The following is a 25968-nucleotide window of genomic DNA, read 5'->3' on the forward strand; positions in this document are numbered from 1 at the left end:
AAGGAGGGAGGGGCATGGGCGCTAGCCAGGGACCTAAGAAGAGGAGGATCCAGGCTGCTCTGTGCAAAACCATTACATAGAGTAGGTAAGTATAACATGTTTGTTATTTAAAAAAAAAAAAAAAACAAGACTTTAATATCACTTTAAGGTTAGCTGTGTGTAATAAATGATATGCAATAGAACAGTTTTATTTTATTAAAATAAGTGTACTAAGGTTTGTACTGTCTGTTACATACTCGCTTGTGGTACAGTCATTATATGCAGCATATGGCAATTTAAGCCCCTCCCACTGTTAATGCAATCTGACCACACCCACAGTTTTGGCACAGCGCCACTATATTGCCACATACCATTTTTCTTGGGGGGGGTGCAAAAAAAATGACCAGCCCCAGGTGCCAGATATGCTAGCTATGCCACTGGGTATGGGTGCAGTATGGATTGGGTACACTTGGTTTCCTGCTCTGACTGGCTCAGTCCCTGCTAGCAGTATCAGCAAAGGGTAAATAGCCTTCTCACCAGTCTCTCTTACTGTAGAACTGGGACCCTCTTGGTCTCTCCCTGAAAGCCTTTGGCGATCAGCGTTGGGAAGCAGAGGGTGGACACTGTAGTTTCCCTGAGGCAGCAGTGCAGGTGCTGTGATGTGGGCAGTACTGCACTAGCCCTCACCCCACCCCCACCCCGGTGTGTCCTCACTCCCAGTCCCAGGGCTCGGATGTCTGCTGGTATGGTCTCCAGCTGTCAGACAAATATTCTGACAGAGGTGCTCTCTTTTTCTAACTCAGTGCCAATGGGGAGAACTTTCCATTTCTCTACTCCTATTGCACAGTGCATATTGGGATCTGCAGTGTAACCATTATAGTGCAGCAATTGTATGGCTGCCAGCTCAAACTACAACTCCCAGGATTCTCAGCACTCCATATAGAAGGGGCTTGCTTGGATTTAGTTCCCCCCCCCCCCCCCGCTGGCTGAAGGAGGATAATGCAGTATAACATCAGTATCTCAGTAGAGGGAGGGAAGAATAAAGGGCAGTGGGCTCAATTCTCAAAACTATATTTTCCGCTTTAAGAACAGTAGTTAAATTGCAATTCACTAAAAGATGCTACTAAAATAAGTCATGCATTATTTATCTTGTGAAACCATTCGATATTTTATCCCATGCAATGTGGGATGGATACAGGGGAGAGGGATTAGAACACCTATCGGTTTTTATTGCTGTCAGTGCCCCAGTTATAGGGAGATTCTATTTTTACTGTTTCTCCTTATAACTGAAAGGAAAAGACATTCCCATATTTTGGGTTGACATTTAACACACTGATGGAAAGCACACAGCTCAAGTTCCACACCTTTGTCCATTTCTCTATTCCTAATCCTCTTCTGTCATGCAAAATTTTTTACCAAAGATATCTCCAAAGATATTTGTGAAAAAGTAAAATATTCCCACTACATATAATATATGTTCTACCAAGGGATTAGACAATTGTGATATGCATGTACATTGTATTAAGTTTGGAGTGATTGGGAGGTTTATGCTGAAAATTATGTGTAGCGGTACCCCCTGTAGGGGTTGCTGAAGTAGTGGCCCACCTGTCACCCTGCCCAGCACAGCATTCAACTCCCAAACACAATGGAGACAATGAACAGTCCATATGTTTGTTTTTGTATTTTTATTGAGGGATTTGAACTTGGATGGGTATAGGGGTATATGGGATGACCAGGAACAATTTGGTATATTGGTTAACAATCCAATAGGACAGCTATGTACACTCGGTTACTCCAGTCTCCTCCAGCAAATCACTTGCTTGCAGACTGTTACTCTATCTCTCTCTCTCCCTCCTGCACAACACTTTACTCTAGGCACAGCTAGCACGTGTTTAGGCCGGACACTGACCCAGCCAGGCCTTTAGAACTGCCCTTTGCAGGCAGGGACCGCGGATCCCAATGGTGTAGCAAAGAAAGAATAGGAAGTCTCTTGCGCTAGCTGTCCTATGGGTGGACTACTGCTCTCTTCAGGCCGTGCCAGCCCTCCTGGCTGCAGCTGCCCGACTCCACTGCCCATGACATCACAGTCCTTACTGCTGGCTCTGCACCCATCTCAGACTGCATGCTCCCAGTTCTCTCAGGCATGCCTCCCCAGTCCTCCCACTGTGCCTATCGCGCACCTTCCCTCCTGGAGACATGCCTGGCAACACCAGCTCCTGTTGTCCTCTTTGGTCCCTATCTGTGCCTCCTGTCCAGACCCTTCTTGCTTTCCAGAAAGGCTCCATCCTGCCACGAACCCCAGGCCCAAGGTCACCCCCCCCCCCCAGACTAGGGGATCGCCCTCAAAGGCCCTGACAACCTAGTGCTCCATTTCCAGTTGTCCCACTCGACAACTCCTCCCCAGCTCGGCTGACCCTGGGTATTTCAAGGAGGCCTGCCTCTTGGCAATTCTAATTGGGGATTGGTCAAGGCTCCCTGAGTCACCCCATGCAGCTTCACCTCTCTTTTAGAATCCTTTAGAAGCAAGAGGGAGGTGACAGAAAAATGATGCTGCATGTGAGCCACCAGCTGCTACTCTGGGCCACTCACAGCCCTCATAAATGTGCCTGCGCTCACAAAAAAACACCTCTAGTACCTTTTTATTTATTAAAATAATTAACAGAACTGCGCTAGCAAATAAATTTAGAATTGTGAATAAATTAGGAGAAATTGATATAATCTCACAAAATGTGACCAAATTTAAAAAAACGCAATAAATATTGCAACCCAGATATTAGTGCTTGAAAACCATTCGTGACTTAAAATAAACAATAAATAAAATCAGTGAATAATGGTGACTGCAATAAAAAAGTCCTTTAAGGTAAATGGATCCACAGACAGTGATTGAAAAGTGAATCAATGAATATTAGTGACTCAAATATAAAAGTCCTTAAAATGAATCCACAGATAGTGATGGAAACTTGATCAGCACACACCTTTGAGAAAATACACCACCTATAACAATGCACGCTTACCAGAGGTAAGCTTTAACCCAGCTTGTATTAGAAATCCACTCTGCAGGGACACCACCATCAGTCTCATCACAAGGGAAAGACCAAAGATCAACAGGAAGAACCCAGGGAAATGAGAGACACAATCTCCATAGTGTAAATCCGTATAGACAATTTATTAAAATGAAAAATAATTGCACTTGCATGGAGAGAAAAGATTAAAAGCATGTATCATAGAACAGCGGGCCGGCCTGCATTCACCCATTCACAGTGGAATAGAAACGATGACGTCAGCGCGTCTGCCTTCTGACGTACGTTTCGTCCTATTGGACGTTGTCATAGGAACGAGGGAGGTGACAGAGAATTGATGATGCATGTGAGCCACCAGCTGCTACTCTGGGCCACTCCCAGCCCTCATAAATGTGCCTGTGCTCACAAAAAACCACCTCTAGCACCTTTTATTTATTTTCCTTGCATATGATTGGGTATATTTTGTAAAGTCCAAGTTTTTCCTTGTTTACTACAGTCTGGAACAACTGCACATGCAAAGTGTACAGTCAATTTGTCTTTAGTAAATCAACCCCAAAGTTTCTGTGTTTTTAGCCATATTTAGGTTTCTATGTATTACAATGTTTTACGTTGGTTTATCACTCAGTTCTCAAGCCTTGTACACACAATCGGATTTTCCGACAGGAAATGTGTGTTGACAGGCTGTTGACCGAAAATCTGACCGTGTGTATGCTCCATCGGACAATTGTTCTTGGATTTTCCACGGACAAATGTTGGCTAGCAGGTTTTAAAATTTTCCGTGGACAAGTGTCTGTTGTCGGATTTTCTGAGCGTGTGTACACAAGTCCGTCGGACAAAAGTCCAAAGTACAAACAGGCATGCTCGAAAGCAAGAACGAGTCAGAAGCGGTCGGTCTTGTAAACTAGCGTTCGTAATGGAGAATTAACATTTGTGACGTGGCAAATTATGGAATCTCAAAATGCAGCACACAAGTCTCTTCTTCTTTAATGGGATAATAATAATAATGGAGCTGCTTTGCTGGTAATACTGATGGAGTTATTGCAAACATATTTTCAAAGGCTTTTTTTCTAGTGATATCAAGAATAATATTTATGCTTTTTTTTTTTTTGGCAAGTTACCACAGCACCATAATCCCGTAGTTTTTAAGATCAAAGATACAACTATGTTGGTGTCCCTTGTTAATTTTACATTGTATTTTTTTTAAATGCAACTACCTACTCCCAAATTGTCATTTGAAGTAAAACACATAGCCAAGTATTATTTTACACAATTTTTTTTATTGTGCATTAAAAAAAGATAAGAAATAGCATGTCTAATGTTATCTGCTAATAGAACTTAACCAAAAAGTGCATTTTATACATCCAAAAATATAGAAAATATACCAAATAAAATCACTATTCAACCAAAAAAATGTCAAAGCAATCACTCCAAGGCAAATAATAACATGTTATTTATCTCCTCTGATTCCGCAACATGTCTGGTTGATGAACGACCGTTCAGAAAAGCACGAAATGAAAAGCGCAAAATGAAAAGCACGAATCAACACACAATGAACTTCAACTAACAAGAAATTAGCAGAAGGAGCCCAAAGGATGGTGCTAAAGAGCTGAAAAACCATGTAGTATGTCACTACGTCTGTGACCGTTGGCCAACAATTGTGTATCGTGTGTATGCAAGACAAGTTTGGGCCAACGCCCTTCGGACAAGAGTCCACTGTTTTGTTGGCCAACAATCCGATCGTGTGTATGAGGCTTCAGTCTTAGAGCCGGCGGGGGGACAGATGCAGCATTAGACCAATGCTGCATCTACCTAGGTAAGTATGATTTAAAAAAAAAAAAAAAAAAAAAACGTTCCCATACTTCTAAGTATCGGATGCCTAGACCAGTATTAATTTACCACATTTATTTATTTATTTCCTTTAGTCAATTGACTTTAATGCTGTTTTATGAGGAATTTACCAAGCATTTTTGGTTGTTGAGGTAAATATCACATGAAGGGATAGTGAATTGACACTTTTAACATTGTATGCAATATTTGGGAATGATGTGTCAGATCACCTAAAACTGAGCAATGTGGTCTAATTAAGTGAATGGAGACCAATGTCTCCAACTCTCTTGCTGTAGCCCAGCACCTGGCTACATAGTGATGGGATTTGTGCTTCATTATATAAGGCTGGATTCACACTTATGCATTTTTACTGCTTTTTGCATTTTGCAGATTTGCACTACAGAACGTGTTCCATAGGAAACAATGTTAAATGGACTGTAGTGCAAATCTGCAAAATGCAAAAAGCACTAAAAATGCATAGGTGTGAATCCAGCCTAAGACCCCTTTCACACATGTGAACCATTTGTTTTATCAGTTCAGTCACATTTTTTCAAAGAAAAAAACATATGAAGTTTACATCAGTTTTTCAATAATTTTTCCATCCGTTTTTTACATCTGCCAGCTGGAGTGCTTAAAGCGGGGGTCCACCTATCTATCGTGTTTTTTTTTTTTTTTTTTTTTTTTTTTTTGGAGTTCATTCACAAACTTTTCTTCTCATGATTATCTACTCACATGTTCTGTGTAATAAGTCCGCCTGTGTCCGATTTTGTTGTAAAGAACAGCTTATAAAATTCACTGAAGGCAGTTTCCATCTTCATTGTGGGCATTTGAAGCCCACAAGCATGTATTTCCTGGATGCAGTGAATGCTGTGCTCCCAGCATTCACTAAGATGTTGTGATGACGCTGTTGCACAATGCATGCTGGGAAGCCCGAGACTAGCTCCCAGGGGACTGTGGGAGGTCTGGGAGAGGCTAGAAACACGCCTACTCCCATGGGAGGAAAACCAGGAAGTGCAAAGAAGATTAGAAAAAAAAGGTAATTACGGCGATTTGAATTTTTTTACACAGCATGTCAGCATCTAGGCAAGGAAGAGAATGCATAGAGATAATGTTCAAAATTTGGGTGGAACCCCGCTTTAGCCACTTGAGTACCGGATCTATTCTTTCATGCAAAAAGGGATCCATTCTTTCAACGGAAGAAAAATAGGGCTTTGATCCATACCAAAAACAGATGTTGACGGAAGCGGATGTAAGCGGATGTAAATGGATGATCGTCCATTTATATACAATTTTCTATAGAGATGCATTGATGAATGAAAAACAGACAAACAGTCAAAATGTATGAAATAACAAAAAATGAATAACAAAACTGAAGCTTTCATACTACTTCACCTGCTCTGCAAAATCTATGACTTACCTTTTGCGTTTCTTCATGATATTCTGGTCTTCTGGATTGCAAGTAAAGGTACCCTTGAACTCAACAAAGGTTGCAATAACTGTCACAGCACAATAAACCCAAAACTGACCTATTCTGAAAAAGAAATCACCTTTCCAGATACAATTACCTACATTAAACAGTTTACTGAAATCCGTATACCACAAGCCCAGAGGCATATCGGACTACATCAGAAATAAGTACTTTCAAACCAAGCGCACAACAAAAATCCATAATAGGCAGTTACTCAGTATGGTACAATTGAATCTGTAGATCAAGATAAATGTATATTGTTATATTTGCACTGTAACCATGTTGATTTCTAGATAAGTTAAAGCAGCTTTCCTACTTAGAAAATAGCTTTAAAATCCCAGGATTTCAAGGGATGAGACCCGTGCTTCTGTAGGGGTCAACTAACATCCAAGAATATCCTATGCAAAAATTATAAAGGGAACTCCAACCAATGCCATGGAAACTAAATATTCCCAAACTCCCCTTTTCCTTTAACCTATTATTGTTCACAGCACCTTTTAACATTCATGTAGGCCAGGGTCACACTGTTAAGTTGCATTGTGTACTGTACATTAGTGTGCTGCAGTGCCTTTCATTCTTAATGGCACCTCCATATCCATGTGATGTGATGCACCATGGTACAAAAAAGTGCACGCACATTATTTGGTGTGGGGTTTTTTTTGTTTTTTTTTTGCTGGCTTATACACTGCTGAGTATGTGCACTAAAAACTGAAATATATTTAAACCAGCTTTACTTAATTTATTGGAATGTGATTTATACTGTCAGAGCAATGTTAAAATCGTGTCCATCTGATGCCTAAACCAACAAGCTGCAAGGTGGTACTGTATGCTAAAAGTGGCATATGTGATATTATCTTTTCTTTCATCAAAAAAGGAAAAATGTATTTATTAATGTATGGATTTTCTCAAAAACTGGTTCCGAAAGCTTTTGCACTAGAAAAAAAGTAAGACGGGTACAAAGCTAGCTATTGCTTTGTCTTTCAAGATTTGATATATGGTTTTAAAAACAATATTTTTTAATTTAAAGTGGTTGTAAATCTTTGACATGAAGTATGAACAAAGCATATCCCTCTATAGTCTGTACTTGTCTCAAGCCAGAGCACTTTTGAAGTTGATTCAATAAAGGCAAATAGACTGCAGTTGCCCCAGAGCTTTGTAAATGAACTGTAGCTCTGCTGCGTACCATCATCCAATCATGTGCAAGCAAAAATACATTTTTTTTTTATTTTCCTTGCATGTGTTTGGGTATTCTTTTCAAAGTGAAGCTTTATCTCATTTAACCAGTTCTGGACCAGCCACCGCAGTTTTACTGCGGCAGGTTGGTCCGGCTGGTGAAATCACGTTAGTATACGTGATGTGCGTGGCCAGCTGGGAGGCGCGCGTGCGCGTCCCCCCTCCAGCCGCAACGATCGGATTTGATCAGGAACTGATCAATCCCCAGGCCCAGTCCAATGAAATCTGGGCTGGACCTGGTGATCGCTTCTGGCGAATGAGATCCTTCCCCTGTCGTGTAAGTGTAAACACTGAAGGGGAAGTGATGTCATCTCTCCTCGCGTCGGTCTTTTCATTCCAGACCGAGAGGAAAGAGCATCAAACAGTGAGTTGCACCAACACTACACTAACACCAGGTCACATAGGCACACAATTCACCCCCCCGATCACCCCCCCCAGTTAACCCCTTCACCATCTGTCACTGTGTCACCCAGTACAGCAATCGCATTTTTTTTGATCGCTGTACTGGTGTCATTAGTGACAAAAATCAGTGTTAGGGTAATTAGTCTTAGGCCCAGATAGGTCTAGGGACCCCCCCTAAAGGTTTAACCCCTTGATTACCCCCGTCACCTGTGATCAGAGTATAAGTGTCATGGGTGACGCAGTTTAGCTAGTTTATTTATTTATTTTTTTTTTTAGCATCAGGGCACCCACCGTATTTTATCCAATAAAGGTTTAACCCCCTGATCACCCGGAGGGTGATATCAGTTAGGTTTTAGCGCCAGATAGGTCTCCCCAGGCAGCATCAGATTAGTGCCAGTACCGCTAAGACCCACGCATATGCCTCCCTTAGTAGTATAGTGTCTGAACGGATCGATATCTGATCAGATCTATACTAGCGTCCCCAGCAGTTTAGGGTTCCCAAAAATACAGTGCTAGCGGGATCAGCCCAGACACCTGCTAGCACCTGTGTTTAGCTCCTCCGCCCAGCCCAGCCCAGCCCAAGTGCAGTATCAATCGATCACTGACACTTACAAAACACATAACTGCAGCATTCGCAGAGGCAGGCCTGATCCCTGTGCATGCTAACAGTTTTTTTGGTAGCGTTTTGAATCAGTCCCTAACAGTCAGGAGCTTTTTTACCTGTGAGTCTCACTAGTGTACCAGTAAATTTAGAGACCAAAATGTCAAATCGAAGGTACACTAGTGAAGAGGCCTACACGTTTCTGAGCATGACAGATAGTGAAGAGGAAGTCACTCATCTGTCAGGTTCAGGCTCAGAATACGAACCTGTAGACAGCAGTGGCACCCTGACAGATAGCTCTGACGAGTTGTGGTCCCTGCCAAGGTCAGGCTTACCAGACCTCGATCTTCTGCTGTTGTTGTGGTGCAAGATCCGCAGGTCTTTCGTATGGAGCAGAGAGCCAGTACTAGCGCGGCTATTCCTTCTGGTGAACTGGCAAGCACCAGTGGCCTAGTACATCCTGGTCATACATCCAGCACTGCAGTAACAGTGGTGACGTGGCAAGTCCCATAAGTGCAGTTCTAGCTGGCGAGGTGGCAAGCACGAGTAGTGTCCCACTGCCACCAAGAAGAAGACAAACACAGGCCCGTCAAGCCCATAATGCCCTTTCTGCTGCATTCACCAATTCTAATTGGGAACCACCACTTCTGCACCACCCGTATTTCCCCCATTCACTGGCCAACCCGGAATTCAGGTTTTTCAGTTTTTTACTGAAGAACTCTATAGATCTATTGTGGACCAAAGAAATTTGTATTCTGGTCAATTCATCAATCATTCGTATTCGTCAATCCCCAGCTGACCCTTGCCAGAGATTGGAAACCAATTACGTTTTCCGAATTTAAGACCTTTCTGGGCCTATCCCTCCTCATGGGCATAACTAAAAAAGAGTGAGTTGCGGTCATATTGGTTCACTGACCCATTTCACCATATGCCCGTGTTCTGTCTCCATAACCAGGACACGATACAAGCAGATCTGCGGTTCATGTACTTCAATGACAATGAACTCTGTCGTCCTCGGAGTGACCCTGAATTTGATCGGCTCTACAAAATTCGGCCCCTTGTAAACCACTTCAACCAACGTTTTGCAGCCTTGTTTACTCCCGATCAAGTTGTCTGAGTTGATGAGTCCCTGATTAAGTTTTCTGGCCGCTTGTCTATCAAACAGTATCTTCCTGGCAAATGTGCCAGATACGGGGTCAAGATGTATAAGCTCTGTGACAGGGCCACAGGCTATACATATAGTTTCATGGTTTACGAGGGAAAAGATAGTCACACAGAGCCGGAGAACTGCCCAGACTACATAGGGAGCACTGGTAAGATAGTGTGGGACTTGGTGTCACCCTTATTCGGAAAGGGGTACCACTTATAATGGACAATTATGCCACTTTTTAGTCACCTTTTTGATTATGGAATTGGCGCATGTGGCACCATGTGACCTAATCACCGGGGCTTCCCCCCAACGGCTTGTAGAATCCTGACTTAGATGGGCGGAGAGAGCCTGCTTGAGGTGTAATAATTTGTTAGCAGTGAAGTGGAGGGATTCACTGAATGTTTTCGTTCTGTCCTCGCTTCAGGCAGACACGACAGTCCAAATTCCTACGGCGACTGGTGTTGTGGAGAAACCCCTCTTTGTCCACAAATGTAACCCTAACATGGGAGTGGTGGACCTCTTGACACCAGTTGTTGGTGTCGTACCTAAATGCCCATAAGGCCAGACGCTGGTACAAAAAAGTGTCTGTTTATTTATTTCAATTGGCTTTGCTGAAAGCTTTTGTGCTATACAAAGCTTCAGGATGGACTGGATCCTTCCTTAAATTCCAGGAAAAGATCGTCAGAGCCCTTCTGTTTCCAGACGGTGCTCTTGCCCAATTTCCCAATCCAAATGCAGTGAGCCGGCTATATGAGAGGCATTTTCCTTTTGTCCTCCCTTGTATCTATACCCAAAGAAACCCCCCAAAAAGATGTTGTGTCTGCAGCAAACGCAGATTTAGGCATGACACCCGCTTTTATTGTCCCTCCTGTCCTGACCAACCTGGTCTCTGTATTGGTGAATGTTTCAAACTCTACCACGCACTAGTGGAGTTTTAGCGTAGGGTACAGCACCACACAGTCCTAGGCACACTAACACAGCGTCTCGGGGTCTTGAAAGATGTGATGGCCATCACATTTTGAGAGACTCTAATCTGCAACGTTCAGTTTTTTTTTTATTGTTTATTAGTTTTAGGACAAACCAACAAAAAACAATAAGCAATTACAAAACAAACCTCAGGCAGATATAGGTATACAGCATCAAATATTAGACTCGTGCATTTGGGAGACAGATGACATTGGTTAAGTATCAGTCACGCATGTGCAGAATACAATCAAAGTGTCAATTATTCAGCACCAATGGATTTATATATAATATATTATAGTGGCACGACCTACAGGCAACCTGCAATGTATATCTATTGTGAGGGGAGGGTCAGGGGGCTAGCCAGCCACCTGTCCCAGATTTTGTGGAATGTTTTGCTCCATTTCCGAAGTTCAAAGGTAAGGTGCATTGGTATAGCATAGGTAGATATAAGTTTAGTGGGGTCAGGTTGTCTTAGATATCTTTAAACTTAGATATAAGTTTAGTGGGGTCAGGTTGTCTCAGCAGTTTCCCTAGTGGAGGTAAATTAGTAGAGTCATCTAGGGAGCCAAACTGTGCTCTGATGGCATGTCTGAGCTGATACTAGTAAAACAGGTAGGAACGTGGCAAGTCAAAGTCAGGTCTGAGCTGGTGGAAAGATTTAAAGCCTTGTGCAGTGTATAGATGACAGAGATATTTAACCCCTTAAAACGTTTAGGGTCAGGTAAAGAGTTAAGTTGCTGTAATGTGGGGTTGAGCCATAGAGGGTTATTCGGGGATACTGACCAGGTATGCCATGTTATTTTGGTGGTCATGCATCGGAGCAATGAAAGGGATGTAGCCAGCATAGAGGTACCGGGGTGGGGTGGGACTTTGCTTCTATAAACAATATTGTGAAGGGTTTCCATTGAAGACGCAATGGCTCCCTCAGGGGTGGTACATGCATTTGCCGCTACTGGGTGTAGCCAATCATGGATTTGCACCAATTGAGATGCTAGGTAATACAGAAAAAAGTTTGGAAATGCCAAGCCCGCCAAGTGTGTTGGCAACCTTAGTGTCTCAAGCGCCACCCTGGGGGATCTGCCATTCCACAGGAACGTTGTACAGATTGTGTCTATACGTTTGAAAATAGATTTAGGTATTTTGCATGGGGAGTTGGCTAGGATATATAGCAATCTTGGTAAATAGATCATTTTAAGAGTATTTGCCCTCCCCATAAGATCCAGGAGCAGGTCCATCCACTGTTTAGTTTGCTCTTTTAAGCAAGTTAGTAGTGGGTCTAAGTTATTGGCAATGTAAGTGGATAGAGGTGTCTGCACCTAGATATCTAAAGGAGGACACCACCTGCAGGTTAGAGTCCGGGTGGATATGAGAAGTTGCGTCCGGGTCAAAGGGGAAGAGACTGGATTTGTCCCAATTCACCGTGAATCTGGAGTAGTCGCCGAATGTATTGATCTCAGATAACAGTGATTGGAGTGACACGTTGGTGTCTGCTAGGTACACCAAGGTGTCATCCGCATAGAGTGAGATTTGTTCTCCTATGGTGGCAATGTGGAGGCCTTTTATTGATGGAGAAGAGCGAACGTGTACCGCTAATGGCTCCAAGGCCAGCGCAAAGAGGAGGGGCCATAATGGACATAATGGGTGGAGGAGCGATTTGCTCCTAACATTAGGGGCATATTGCAATGCAATGTTTTATTTTTACTATGTTTTATTGTATTTGCTTTGCAGGTATAGTAAGTCATACTGTTATACTGTAATGTTACTTTGTTTTATTGTTAACCATCAATTGCTTAGCAGGTACGCCATTCAGCTGTAGCACGCGTTCATTTATCTTGACAACAACAGCGTTTGCTCCCACGATACGTAAAGCTGTGACTCCAGCACTGTCGGAAGTGATTTCACCACCACAGTTAAAAAAAAAACGGTGCATGTATGCCCATCATTAGAAGTGGGTGGATGAAGGGCGGTATTCTAATGGTGGGCATACCCACTGATCAATCTCTTTTTTTTTTTTTCGTTCAGCCCACAGGCTGCATGAAAAAGAAGAACATTACAATGTATGTCCAACAAGGACCAGCAACATACTGGTATGTTGCTGGACTTTGGTTATACCAGAATGATGCCTGCAGGTTTAGGTATCATCTTGGTATCATTCTTTTTAGCCAGCGGTCGGATTTCATATAAAAGCAATCCCAGTGGCTAATTAGCTGCTAGACTGCTTTTATAAGCCGTGGGAGCGAACATTTCCCCCCCCCTCACCGTCTTCCATGGTTTTCTCTGGCTCTCCTGTCCCAATAGGGAATGCAGCCGGTGGTTCAGCCAGCTGACCATAGAGCTGATCAGAGAGCAGATTGGCTCCAATCATCTCTATGGCCTAAGAAACTGGAAGCTACAAGCATTTCATGACTTGGGTTTTGACGAATATAAACAGCGTCATTGGGAAATTGGCAAAGCATTTTATCACACCAATCTTGGTATGGTCAGATGCTTTGAGGGCAGAGGAGAGATCTAGGGTCTAATAGACCTATTTTTTTTTAAAAAAAGAGTACCTATCACTATCTATTGCTATCATAAGGCATAGGGGATATTTACATTCCCTGAGATAACAGTAAAAATTATTTTAAAAAATGAAAGGAACAGTTTAAAAATATAATAAAAAAAGCAAAATAAATAATTAAAAAAAAAAAAAAAAAAAAAACACCCCTTTCCCCCGTGCTCACACGCAAAGGCAAGCATCAGTCGGGTGTCATATGTAAACAGCATTTGCACCATGCTTGTGAGGTATCACCACAAAGGTCAGATGGAGGGCAGTAATTTTAGCAGTAGACCTCCTCTGTAGATCTAAAATGGTAACCTGTAAAGGCTTTTAAAAATGTATGTAGTTTGTTGCCGCTGCACGTTTGTGCTCAATTTTAAAGCATGTCGTGTTTGGTATTCATGTACTCGGCATAAGATCATCTTTTTTATTCCATCAAACATTTGGGCAATATAATGTGTTTTAGTACATTAAAATTAAAAGAAGTGTGTGTTTTTTTCCAAAAAAATTGCATTTGAAAAATCGCTGTGTGGAAAAAAAAAAATTGCAACACCCACCATTTTAATCTGTAGGGCATTTGCTTTAAAAAAAATAACATTTGGGAGTTTTAAGTAATTTTCTTCCTTTGTCTTCAAGTGGTTAGAAGAGTGGGTGATGTGTGACATAGGCTTCTAAATGTTGTGCATAAAATGCCAGGACAGTTCAACCCCCCCCCCCCCCCCCGAAATGACCCCTTTTTGGAAAGTAGACACCCCAAGCTATTTGCTGATAGGCATGTTTAGTCCATGGAATATTTTATATTTTGTCACAAGTTTCAGGAAAATTACCCTTTTTTTTTTTTTCTTTTTTTTTTTTTTTTTTTTTTTGCACAAAGTTGTCACTAAATTATATATTGTTCAAACATGGCATGGTTATATGTGGATTTACACCCCAAAATACATTCTGCTGCTTCTCCTGAGTATGGGTATACCTCATGTGTGAGACTTTTTGGGCGCCTAGCCATGTACAGGACCCCGAAAACCAATCACCGCCTTCAGGATTTCGAAGGGCGTAAATTTTTTATTTTACTCCTCACTATCTATCACAGTATTGAAGGCCATAAAATGCCAAGATGGCACAACCCCCCCAAATGCCTCCATTTTGGAAAGTAGACACACCAAGCTATTTGAGGAGAGGCATGTTGAATCCATTGAATATTTTATATTTTGCCACAAAATTAATTTTTTTTTTTTTTTTTTTTTTGCACAAAGTTGTCACTAAATGATCTGTTGCTCAAACATGCCATAGGCATATGTGAAATACACCCCAAAATACATTCTGCTGCTTCTCCTATGTACAGGGATACCACATGTGTGAGACTTTTTTGGAACCTAGCCATGTACAGGACCCCGAAAACCAATCGCTGCCTTCAGTACGGTATTTCTAAAGGCATAAAATTGTGATTTTACTCCTCACTACCTATCACAGTTATGGAGGCCCTGAAATGTCCAGATAGCACAAAACCCCCCAAAATGACCCCATTTTGGAAAGTAGACACCCAAGGTATTTGCTAAGAGGCATGGTGAGTATTTTGAAAATCTCATTTATTTTTGAAAATGAAGAAAGAAAAGAAAAATTTTTTTTTTTTTTTTTTTTTTTTTTCAATTTTCAAAACTTTGTGACTTAAAGTCAATGTCACGGAACATTCCCCACTCCACTTGAGTGATTACGTCAGTATAACACTTCCTCCCAGTCTGGATACAGATATCAGATATTCCAACCGCTCATAAGCACAAAACAAGGAGACACTTGTTTCACTGCTAACATGGACTGTTTTATTTAGAATCAAAATTACAAGACTTTATATGCTGTTAGAGGAGGTTCCGCCCTCCTGCTCATATTACTCTAACAATACAACTGTAACCTAATTAACATGAGCTAGTTTACTAAATCATTTACCCAGACTAGGTGACTACGTCTCCTAGCTCATTACCATAAACATCAACACAGGGTTAATTAGAACCAACAACAATGTGTGGAATACCCTTAGAAGCTGTGGTAAGCCAGACAAGACTCACTTACAGTAAACACATTATAGCAGACATCAGACATGTGAGTGGAGTTGATATTAGCATCTCCTCACAGTATGTGTCCCAACAGTATGACTCGGTCACTATTGCTTATATGGCAAATACAGGGTCCCCAGAGTCTGTATGTCCTGGGGGACAAGGACCCGAAGCCAAAGTAGCAACACCTCAAGGGTACCCCAAATGCAGGGCCCACAATCTGTAGGCAAGAGGCTCACATTCAGTCCCCTCCAAAAGCCTCTGTCCCGGGTGAATCTGTCACATTTCTCCCCCATCAAAAGTTGACTAACAAGGTCCCAGACCTCCCCCTGGTCTGGACATGCGTTAGTAAGGCAGAGTGAACTCACAAAGTCTGTCCGCATGATCTCCTTTCTTGGCTGCAAGGAATAGTTGTCCTCAGTAGGTGTGAGGCAGAGGTCATTGACTCTCTGTCCATCTGTCAGTGCTTCAGCTGGGTGGTGTTTACCATTCCATGGCTTGGCCTGTTGCTTGGCAGAGGGGCCCACTGTCCCATTTCCCTGAAGCTGAGAAAAAACTGTAGGTGCTAGGCAGAGGCCAGCAACGCTCTGCCCTGTTGCCAGCGATTCAGCTGGGAGTAGCAGCTCCACTACATCAGAGAGGGGCCGATTGCCCCAGCTCCCTGCATCTCCACAGTTGTTGCCGGTGCTGGGCAGAGGTTGGTTGCCAGCACTTCTGCTGGGGACTTCACACCCTCTGCTCCGGCTAACTGTTGGGGCAGGAGTAGGATCCCTCCAATCCCAAACTGTGAAGCTGCCATTGGGGAGGTGAGCCGGCTGCTTCCTGTTCCATTCCCTCATCTGGCTGCTGGGACAACATGTTTGTGGTACTGTCTCCCAGGTGCACGGATCTTTGCTGGGGAGGAAAGACCACTTCCTCCACCCTGCCCAACTGTTGGAGGGACGAAGAACACCTCCTCTCCCTTCTCTCCCTATATCTGCTGCTGGGAAGTGATTGCCACCTTCTCACCCTGAGCCTCCGAAACTGCCACAGGTGTGGGGCAGAGGTCTTGGACCCTCTGGTGACCAGCACTTCAGCTGGGGAAGTTCCTTGTAACTCCACAGATACTACTGTTGGTGCTGGGCAGAGCACAGTGAAGTTTGGCCCTAATACCAGCTCTTCTGCTGGAGGTTCATCAGGTTGTTCTTCCTCAGCAGAAAAGTCTATTAAATCCCCTGTCTCTATAACTGATGTCTGGGGATAGAGGTTTACCATCTCCTGTTCGTAGAACTCAGAAGATGCTATCGGTGCTGAGCAGAGGTTAGCAGAGCTCTGCCCTGTTGTCAGCACTTCAGCTTTGGGGATGGCAATCTCCATATTTTCCACTGCTGATTCTCTGGCATGCTGCTGGACAGGCACATTCCTCCCTCCAAGATCATCCCATGCAGAAACAGGATCATCAAGGTCAGTCAGTACTTGCTGCATCCGCCATAAGACCTCTGCCTCCATAGCTGCGGGGGCAGGTTGGCAAAGCACACTATTACTCTGCCACCTTGCTGACTATTCAGCCAGGATTTCAGGGTTGTCAACTGGTATTTCCTGATAGTCCCAGGCAAAGGGAGCCCAGCCCTGGCACTGAGCAACATCTAGCAGCCATCTGTAGGCGATCTCCAGCTCCCATTCCTGAATGGCCAGAAACTCCAAATCTTCCTGTGCCCAGTGCACTTCCGAAATGTTCAGTAGCCCTTCTCTGAAATCCATGATTTCGTCCAACCATCACTCCCAAAGGTAGGGTCCCCTGTCAGCTTCACATACAACAGTCCCAAGCCGCCGTAGCTTAAACCTTCCGTTGGGCTTTCATCCGCTATCCAGGGACATGCTTGGGATACATGCCACCGGAGGGCTCTGTAGCTCTCATCCAGCTTCATCTCTGCCCAGACCAGCCTGTTTAATTCAGCTGTCTGCTCCTTGTGCGATTTTTCTCCCAAAAACCGCACTGCGACCAGTACCTTTCCTGGATGGAGGGGAGAAATTTTCCCTGGTGTCGGTGCTCACGGGCCAGCGCTTCTTTCCAGAGTTCGCAGCGAATAGAATCACATCATCCCAGCAGGACCTGCTCTGGTACTGGTCCTCTGTGCTGTATCTGCATCTCTCGCAACCTCCTTCAGAATTCCTCCTCCATGGCGGCTGGTATCTGTACCTCACCTCTCCTGCTATCCTGATCTTGGATCCAGGTGGAAGTTTGGATGTCCCAGACTGCAGGAAGCATCCCGCTGCTTGCCACCAATGTTACGGAATGTTCCCCACTCCATTTGAGTGCTTCCATCAGTATACCACTTCCTCCCAGTCTGGATACAGTTATCAGATATTCCAACCGCTCGTAAGCACAAAACAAGGCGACACTTGTTTCACTGCTAACATGTACTATTTTATTTAGAATCAAAATTACAAGACTTTATATGCTGTTAGAGGAGGTTCCCCCCTCCTGCTCATATTACTCTAACAATACAACTGTAATCTAATTAACATGAGCTAGTTTACTAAATAATTTACCCAGACTAGGTCTCCTAGCTCATTACCATAAACATCAACACAGGGTTAATTAGAACAAACAACAATGTGTGGAATACCCTTAGAAGCTGTGGCAAGCCAGACTAGACTCACTTACATTAAACAAATTATAGCAGACATCAGACAGGTGAGTGGAGTTGATATTAGCATCTCCTCACAGTACGTGTCCCAACAGTATGACTCAGTCACTATTGCTAATATGGCAAATACAGGGTTCCCAGAGTCTGTGTCCTGGGGGACAAGGACCCGAAGCCAAAGTAACAACACCTCAAGGGTACCCCAAATGCCAGGGCCCACAATCTGTAGGCTCACATTCAGTCCCCTCCAAAAGCCTCTGGCCTCTCAGGAGATAGCTTGGGGTGTCTACTTTCAAAAATGGGGTCATTTGGGGGGGGTTTGTGCTAACTGGGCATTTCATGGCCTCCAAAACTGTGATAGGCAGTGAGGAGTGAAATAAAAAATGTACGCCCTTAGAAAGCCTGAAGGCGGTCGTTGGTTTTCGGGGTCCTGGAAGCGGTTAGACTGCCAAAAAGTTCCACACATGTGCTATCCCCGTAAAAAAAAAAAAATGTAATTTTCTTGAAACTTGTGGCAAAATATAAAATATTCCATGGACTTAACATGACTCTCAACAAATAGCTTGAAGTGTCTTTTTTCCAAAATGGGGTCATTTGGGGGGGTTTGGTACTATCTTGTCATTTCATGGCCTTCGAAACTGTGATAGGTAGTGAGGAAGTGAAATCATCATTTTTTACGCCCTTAGAAAGCCTGAAGGCAGTGATTGGTTTTCGGGGTCCTGTACATGGCTAGGCTCCCAAAAAGTCTCACACATGTGGCATCCCCATACTCAGGAGAAGCAGCAGAATGTATTTTGGGGTGTAATTTCACATATGCCCATGGCATGTTTGAGCAATAGATCATTTAGTGACAAATAAAATTAATTTTCCCGCAACTTGTGGCAAAATATAAAATATTCCATGGACTCAACATGCCTCTCATCAAATAGCTTGGGGTGTCTACTTTCCAAAATGGGGTCATTTGGGGGGTTTTGTGCTATCTTGGCCTTTTATGGCCTTCAAAACTGTGATCGGTAGTGAGGAGTCAATTCAAAAATTTACACCCTTCGAAATACTGAAGGCGGTGATTGGTTTTTGGGGTCCTGTACGCGGCTAGACTCCCAAAAAGTCTCACACATGAGGTATCTCCATACTCAGGAGGAGCGGAAGAATGTATTTTGGGGTGTAATTACATATATAACCATGCCATGTGTGAGCACTATATAATTTAGTGACAACTTGGTGTAATTTTTTTTTTTTTTTTTTTTTCATTTTTTTGAATCACTTGTGACAAAAAAAAATATTCAATGGGCTCCACATGCCTCTCCTTGGGATGTCTACTTTCTAAAATGGGGTCATTTGGGGGGTTTTGTACTGCCCTGCCATTTTAGCACCTCAAGAAATGAGATAGGCAGTCATAAACTAAAAGCTGTGTAGATTCCAGAAAATGTACCCTAGTTTGTAGACGTAGTTTGCGCAAACCAATAAATATATGCTTATTGACATTTTTTTTTTTTACCAAAGACGTGTGGCTGAATACATTTTGGCCTAAATGTATGACTAAAATTGAGTTTATTAAGTTTTTTTTTTATAACAAAAAGTAGAAAATATAATTCTTTTTCAAAATTTTCAGTCTTTTTCCGTTTACATCGCAAAAAATAAAAATTGCAGAGGCAATCAAATACTATCAAAAGAAAGCTCTATTTGCGGGAAAAAAAGGACGCAAATTTTGTTTGGGTACAACATTGCATGACGGGCAATTACCAGTTAAAGCAGCGCAGTGCCAAATTGTAAAAAGTCCTCCGGTCATTGAGCTGCCAAATCCTCCGGGGCTGAAGTGGTTAATAAGCTCTGGAGCAACTGCACTTGCAGAGGGGAACTGCACTTTGCAAAGTGCACAGTCTGTTTTCTTGTGATTGACAGCCTCAGCTCTGTTTATGTGTGGTGTATGAAGACAGGTGTCTCCCATCCCTCCATTCAGCTCTGTTCTCTGGTCTCTAACTTCAGCTCCCCCACCCCCTGCTTTCTGGGAGCTCAGAGAAGCTGAATAAATTCTGCACTTTGAAGAGAGGAGACTGCAGATACAACTTATGTAGGAGGATTTGTTTCATCTCTGTGCATCACCTTCAAAAATACAAGGTTGAGGGATCCTCCTCAGCATTCAGACTTTATAAAGAATGCAACAAGAAATGTAAGGGTGCAATTAGGACGGCTAAGATAGAACATGAAAGACACATAGCGGAGGAGAGCAAAAAAAATCCCAAGACATTCTTTAAGTATGTAAACAGTAAAAAAGGGAGGACAGACCATATTGGCCCCATAAAGAATGAGGAAGGACATCTGGTTACAAAGGATGGGGAGATGGAGAAGGTATTGAATTTATTCTTCTCCTCAGTCTTCACGAGTGAATCGGGGGGCTTCAGTAACCAAAACTGCAGTGTTTATCCTCATGACACAACACAGGAAGCACCTCCATGGTTAACAGAGGACAGAATTAAAATTAGACTTGAGAAACTTAACATTAATAAATCACCGGGACCAGATGGCTTGCATCCGAGGGTACTTAGGGAACTCAGTCAAGTGATTGCCAGACCGTTGTTCCTAATTTTTACAGACAGTCTATTGACTGGAATGGTACCAGCTGATTGGAGAAAAGCCAATGTAGCACCAATATTTAAAAAGGGCCCAAAATACATCCCTGGGAATTACAGACCAGTTAGCCTAACATCAATAGTATGTAAACTTTTGGAGGGGATGATAAGGGACTATATACAAGATTTTAGTAATAAGAACGATATCATTAGCAGTAATCAGCATGGATTCATGAAGAATCATTCTTGCCAAACCAATCTATTAACCTTCTATGAGGAGGTGAGTTGCCATCTAGATAAAGGAAGGCCCGTAGACGTGGTGTATCTGGATATTGCAAAAGCATTTGACACAGTTCCCCATAAACGTTTACTGTACAAAATAAGGTCCGTTGGCATGGACCATAGGGTGAGTACATGGATTGAAAACTGGCTACAAGGGCGAGTTCAGAGGGTGGTGATAAATGGGGAGTACTCAGAATGGTCAGGGGTGGGTAGTGTGGTTCCCCAGGGTTCTATGCTGGGACCAATCCTATTTAATTTGTTTATAAACGACCTGGAGGATGGGATAAACAGTTCAATATCTGTATTTGCAGATGATACTAAGCTAAGCAGGGCAATAACTTCTCCGCAGGATGTGGAAAACTTGCAAAAAGACCTGAACAAATTAATGGGGTGGGCGACTACATGGCAAATGAGGTTCAATGTAGAAAAAATGTAAAATAATGCATTTGGGTGGCAAAAATATGAATGCAATCTATACACTGGGGGGAGAACCTCTGGGGGAATCTAGGATGGAAAAGGACCTGGGGGTCCTACTAGATGATAGGCTCAGCAATGGCATGCAATGCCAAGCTGCTGCTAATAAAGCAAACAGAATATTGGCATGCATTAAAAGGGGGATCAATGCAAGAGATAAAACGATAATTCTCCCACTCTACAAGACTCTGGTCTGGCCGCACCTGGAGTATGCTGTCCAGTTCTGGGCACCAGTCCTCAGGAAGGATGTACTGGAAATGGAGCGAGTACAAAGAAGGGCAACAAAGCTAATAAAGGGTCTGGAGGATCTTAGTTATGAGGAAAGGTTGCAAGCACTGAACTTATTCTCTCTGGAGAAGAGACGCTTGAGAGGGGATATGATTTCAATTTACAAATACTGTACTGGTGACCCCACAATAGGGATAAAACTTTTTCGCAGAAGAGAGTTTAATAAGACTCGTGGCCGCTCATTACAATTAGAAGAAATTAGGTTTAACGTTAAACTACGTAGAGGGTTCTTTACTGTAAGAGCGGCAAGGATGTGGAATTCCCCTCCACAGGTGGTGGTCTCAGCGGGGAGCATTGATAGCTTCAAGAAACTATTAGATAATCACCTGAATGACCGCAACATACAGGGATATACAATGTAATACTGACACATAATCACACACATAGGTTGGACTTGATGGACTTGTGTCTTTTTTCAACCTCACCTACTATGTAACTATATATGTAACTATGTAACCTGGGGCCAGGCACTTCACTGAGTAAATGTAAGGCTCTGACTGAGCCAAACCATTCTCCATTTGTTTTACATGTTCCTCCTCCAGTTACTGCAGTTTACAGAGGGAGGGTTTAATCAAATGGAGTTGTATTGTCAATTTAAAAAGCAGTGGGCAGGACTAAGTGTGACTAGATGCTGGCTGACGTGCTACAGCTTGTCAATCAGCAGTGATAAAGCTAATAGCCATGCCCGCTGCAACATTTTCTCATGCACACTGAGGAGCATCCCCCAACCCTTTATCTGCCTTATGCCAGTGCTTTCCTGCACTGTATTCCACATCTCACACAGGGCAGTGCACCAGGCTCTAGATAGGCTGATCAGCAAAACAAAACTGAAAAGCGCACCAAAAGCAAAAAAACGTGTAAAATCAAGACAGTATATACCCAAAGAGTACAGAATTGGAGGTTTAAGGTGCAGAAAAATCAATCAAAAACACTATTTCCAAAAAAAAAAATAGAAAATTTTATTACATAGATATTATACAACAATTTTTGTAAAATTCAGGCCATATCAACCCAAATGACCAAGGTACAAAAGTGTGATTGCCTCTACATGTTTCAACACAAACGTGGCTTCTTCTGGAGCTTTTGTAGAACCTTGTTATTTAATATTTACCACTAAAACAGAAAAAAATAATCAGTTTGGTATCTTTAATAATTGACAATACATCCATTTGGGACCCAATATTGGTACCTAATGATACATTTACAATATAAACATCACATTTAGATTATCTGATGGATACACTCTTACCGTTTTAGATTGATCTTAGTTCCAAATGATCCCTTAGACCCATCAAGAGGTTATATGGGGAACATCTGTGCCAAAAAGAGGAAAGAGGGGCATTGCCCTGTAATGACACCTGCAAAATTACACATATGACTAGATCATTATCCATATCAATTAACTACAATTTTATCCCAGCCAAATTAAATTGTGCCTAACCTAGTCAAGGAGTTTTAACGAATCGATCGATCAAAATTTCAATCCTTTTCTGTATATGTACTTCTTTTGATGTCAGCAAATTTTCAGGGTAATTATGCCATCTATGGTATAATTAATAACTCAATTTTTTACTAATTAGACAAATAAGAGTTTTGCAGGATTTTAATCGGCAAACTAATAGTCTTTCAATTCACCACTGTTACTTGGCTCAGTGTCAGCACGACACCACTTTAACCATTGAAGATTGAATAGTTAGTTTAAATCTATCACATGGGATTAACCCCTGAGAAAAGAGCCAAAAATTCTAAAAAAACTAAATAATTTTCACATCCACAGAGGGCAAGGAAATTCCCTACTGGGGAATCATCAGTATATGTTTTCCACACAGCCTTTTTAAAAGGCATGATGACACCAACACAGAGATCCTAGGTGCTTCCTCTAGCACCTAGGATCTCTGTGTTGGTGTCATCATGCCTTTTAAAAAAGGCTGTGTGGAAAACATATACTGATGGTGATGTGGCATGGAAGAGTCTATCTCTGAAACGCCAGCTGGGAGCCTTGAACCGGATCACCGGGGCACATCCACGGAGGAACGGAGGTTAAGCTTGATTTCTAAGGGAACATCCACTCTAAGTTACCCACTCTATGCCCATTACCCCTGCAGGGGTGACTGCTTCTGGTGAGTGGGGACACATTGGGGGAGCACTTGGAGTCACCATTGCTGATGAGCACAGAAGTCACCGTTGATTTTCATCTTTTATTTTTTATTTTTATTGGATTACACAGAGACTTTGGTTTCTCACAGAGACTTTTTCTTTTTCTAGGGACTTTGTCTTTATACAAAAGTCTATTCTAGCGTTATGCACACCCGGTCCTGATATACCTTTATAGACTGTGGCATATATGTCACATGAATTTATAGTATAATTTACATTATTTTTTATTTTCCATTTTTTTATTTGTTTATATGTTATTTTTTAATGTATGTGTGTGTGTGTGTGTGTGTGTGTGTGTGTGTATGTATATGTGTGTGTATATATATATATATATATATATATATATATATATATATATATATATATATATATATATATATATATATATATATATATATATATATATATATATATATATATATATATGTGTTTGGATTTTGGTTAGTTTAGTAGATGTCACTTTGATTATTTCACTATAAACAGCAGTCAATGGGCTGTATGCATATACTGAGTCCATTTGTGAATACACATTACTGCTGGTGTTTGTTTTAAGGGGCATACAGCCCTCTGGAATGAAAGTACACATTGAACATACACTTTAGTACTGCACATCATTGTTGCTTGTCCTTAGGGGCACACTGTCACAGTACAGATATATGTATCCTATGTCACTGTATGGGAATTAGTGCACGTTTATAGTGGCTGCCTATGATGGGCACAGGTGGCTGCCTATGATGGGCACAGGTGGCTGCCTATGATGGGCACAAGTGGCTGCGTTTGAAGGGCACAAGTGGCTGCGTTTGAAGGGCACAAGTGGCTGCGTTTGAAGGGCACAATGGCTGCAATTGATGGGCACAATGGATGCATTTGGGCACAATGGATGCGTTTGATGGGCACAATGGATGTGTTTGATGGGCTCAAAGGCTGCGTTTGATGGGCACAATGGCTGCGTTTGGGCACAAGTGCCTGGGATTGATGGGCACAGTGCCTGGGTTTGATGGGCACAAGTGGCTGCATTTGATGGGCACAGGTGGCTGCATTTGATGGGCACAGGTGGCTGCATTTGATGGGCACAGGTGGCTGTGTTTGGGCACAAGTGGCTGCATTTGATGGGCACAATTGATGCATTTGATGGGCACAATGGCTGCATATGATGGGCACAGTTGGCTGCATTTGGGCACAAGTGGCTGCATTTGATGGGCACAAGTGGCTGCATATTATGGGTACAGTTGGCTGCATTTGGGCACAAGTGGCTGCCTATGATGGGCACAGGTGGCTGCCTCGAATGGGCACGCGTGGCTGCGTTTCATGGGCACAGTGAGGCTGCAATTGATGGGGGGTTTCAGTATTTTTCCATTTGTTTGCGCCCCCTCAAATTTTGGGCACCTGCCTCCACAGTCCATCAGGTACCAATATTGGGTCCCTATATGGATGTATTGTCAATTATTAACCACTTCAGCCCCGGAAAGGATTTACCCCCTTCCTGACCAGAGCACTTTTTACAATTTGGCACTGCGTCGCTTTAACTGCTAATTGCACGGTCATGCAATGCTGTACCCAAACAAAATTTGCGTCCTTTTCTTCCCACAAATAGAGCTTTCTTTTGATGGCATTTGATCACCTCTGCGGTTTTTATTTTTTGTGCTATAAATGGAAAAAGACCGAAAATTTTGACAAAAAAAAAAAAAAATTCTACTTTTTGTTATAAAAAAAAAAATCCAATAAACTCAATTTTAGTCATACATTTAGGCCAAAATATATTCAGCCACATGTCTTTGGTAAAAAAAAATGTCAATAAGCATATATTTATTGGTTTGCGCAAAAGTTGTAGCGTCTACAAACTAGGGTACATTTTCTGGAATTTACACAGCTTTTAGTTTATGACTGCCTATGTCATTTCTTGAGGTGCTAAAATGGCAGGGCGTTACAAAACCCCCCCAAATGACCCCATTTTGGAAAGTAGACACCCCAAGGAAATTGCTGAGAGGCATGTTGAGCCCATTGAATATTAATTAATATAAAAGTGATTAAATGACAAAAAAAAATTACAAAAAGTTGTCACTAAATGATATATTGCTCACACAGGCCATGGGCATATGTGGAATTGCACCCCAAAATACATTTAGCTGCTTCTCCTGAGTATGGGGATACCACATGTGTGGGACTTTTTGGGAGCCTAGCCGTGTATGGGGCCCCGAAAACCAATCACCGCCTTCAGGATTTCTAATGCCCCGTACACACGGTCGGACTTTGTTCGGACATTCCGACAACGAAATCCTAGGATTTTTTCAGACGGATGTTGCCTCAAACTTGTCTTGCATACACACTGTCACACAAAGTTGT

Source organism: Aquarana catesbeiana, linkage group LG06 (assembly GCF_042186555.1).
Source record: "Aquarana catesbeiana isolate 2022-GZ linkage group LG06, ASM4218655v1, whole genome shotgun sequence".
Classification (NCBI taxonomy): Eukaryota; Metazoa; Chordata; class Amphibia; order Anura; family Ranidae; genus Aquarana; species Aquarana catesbeiana.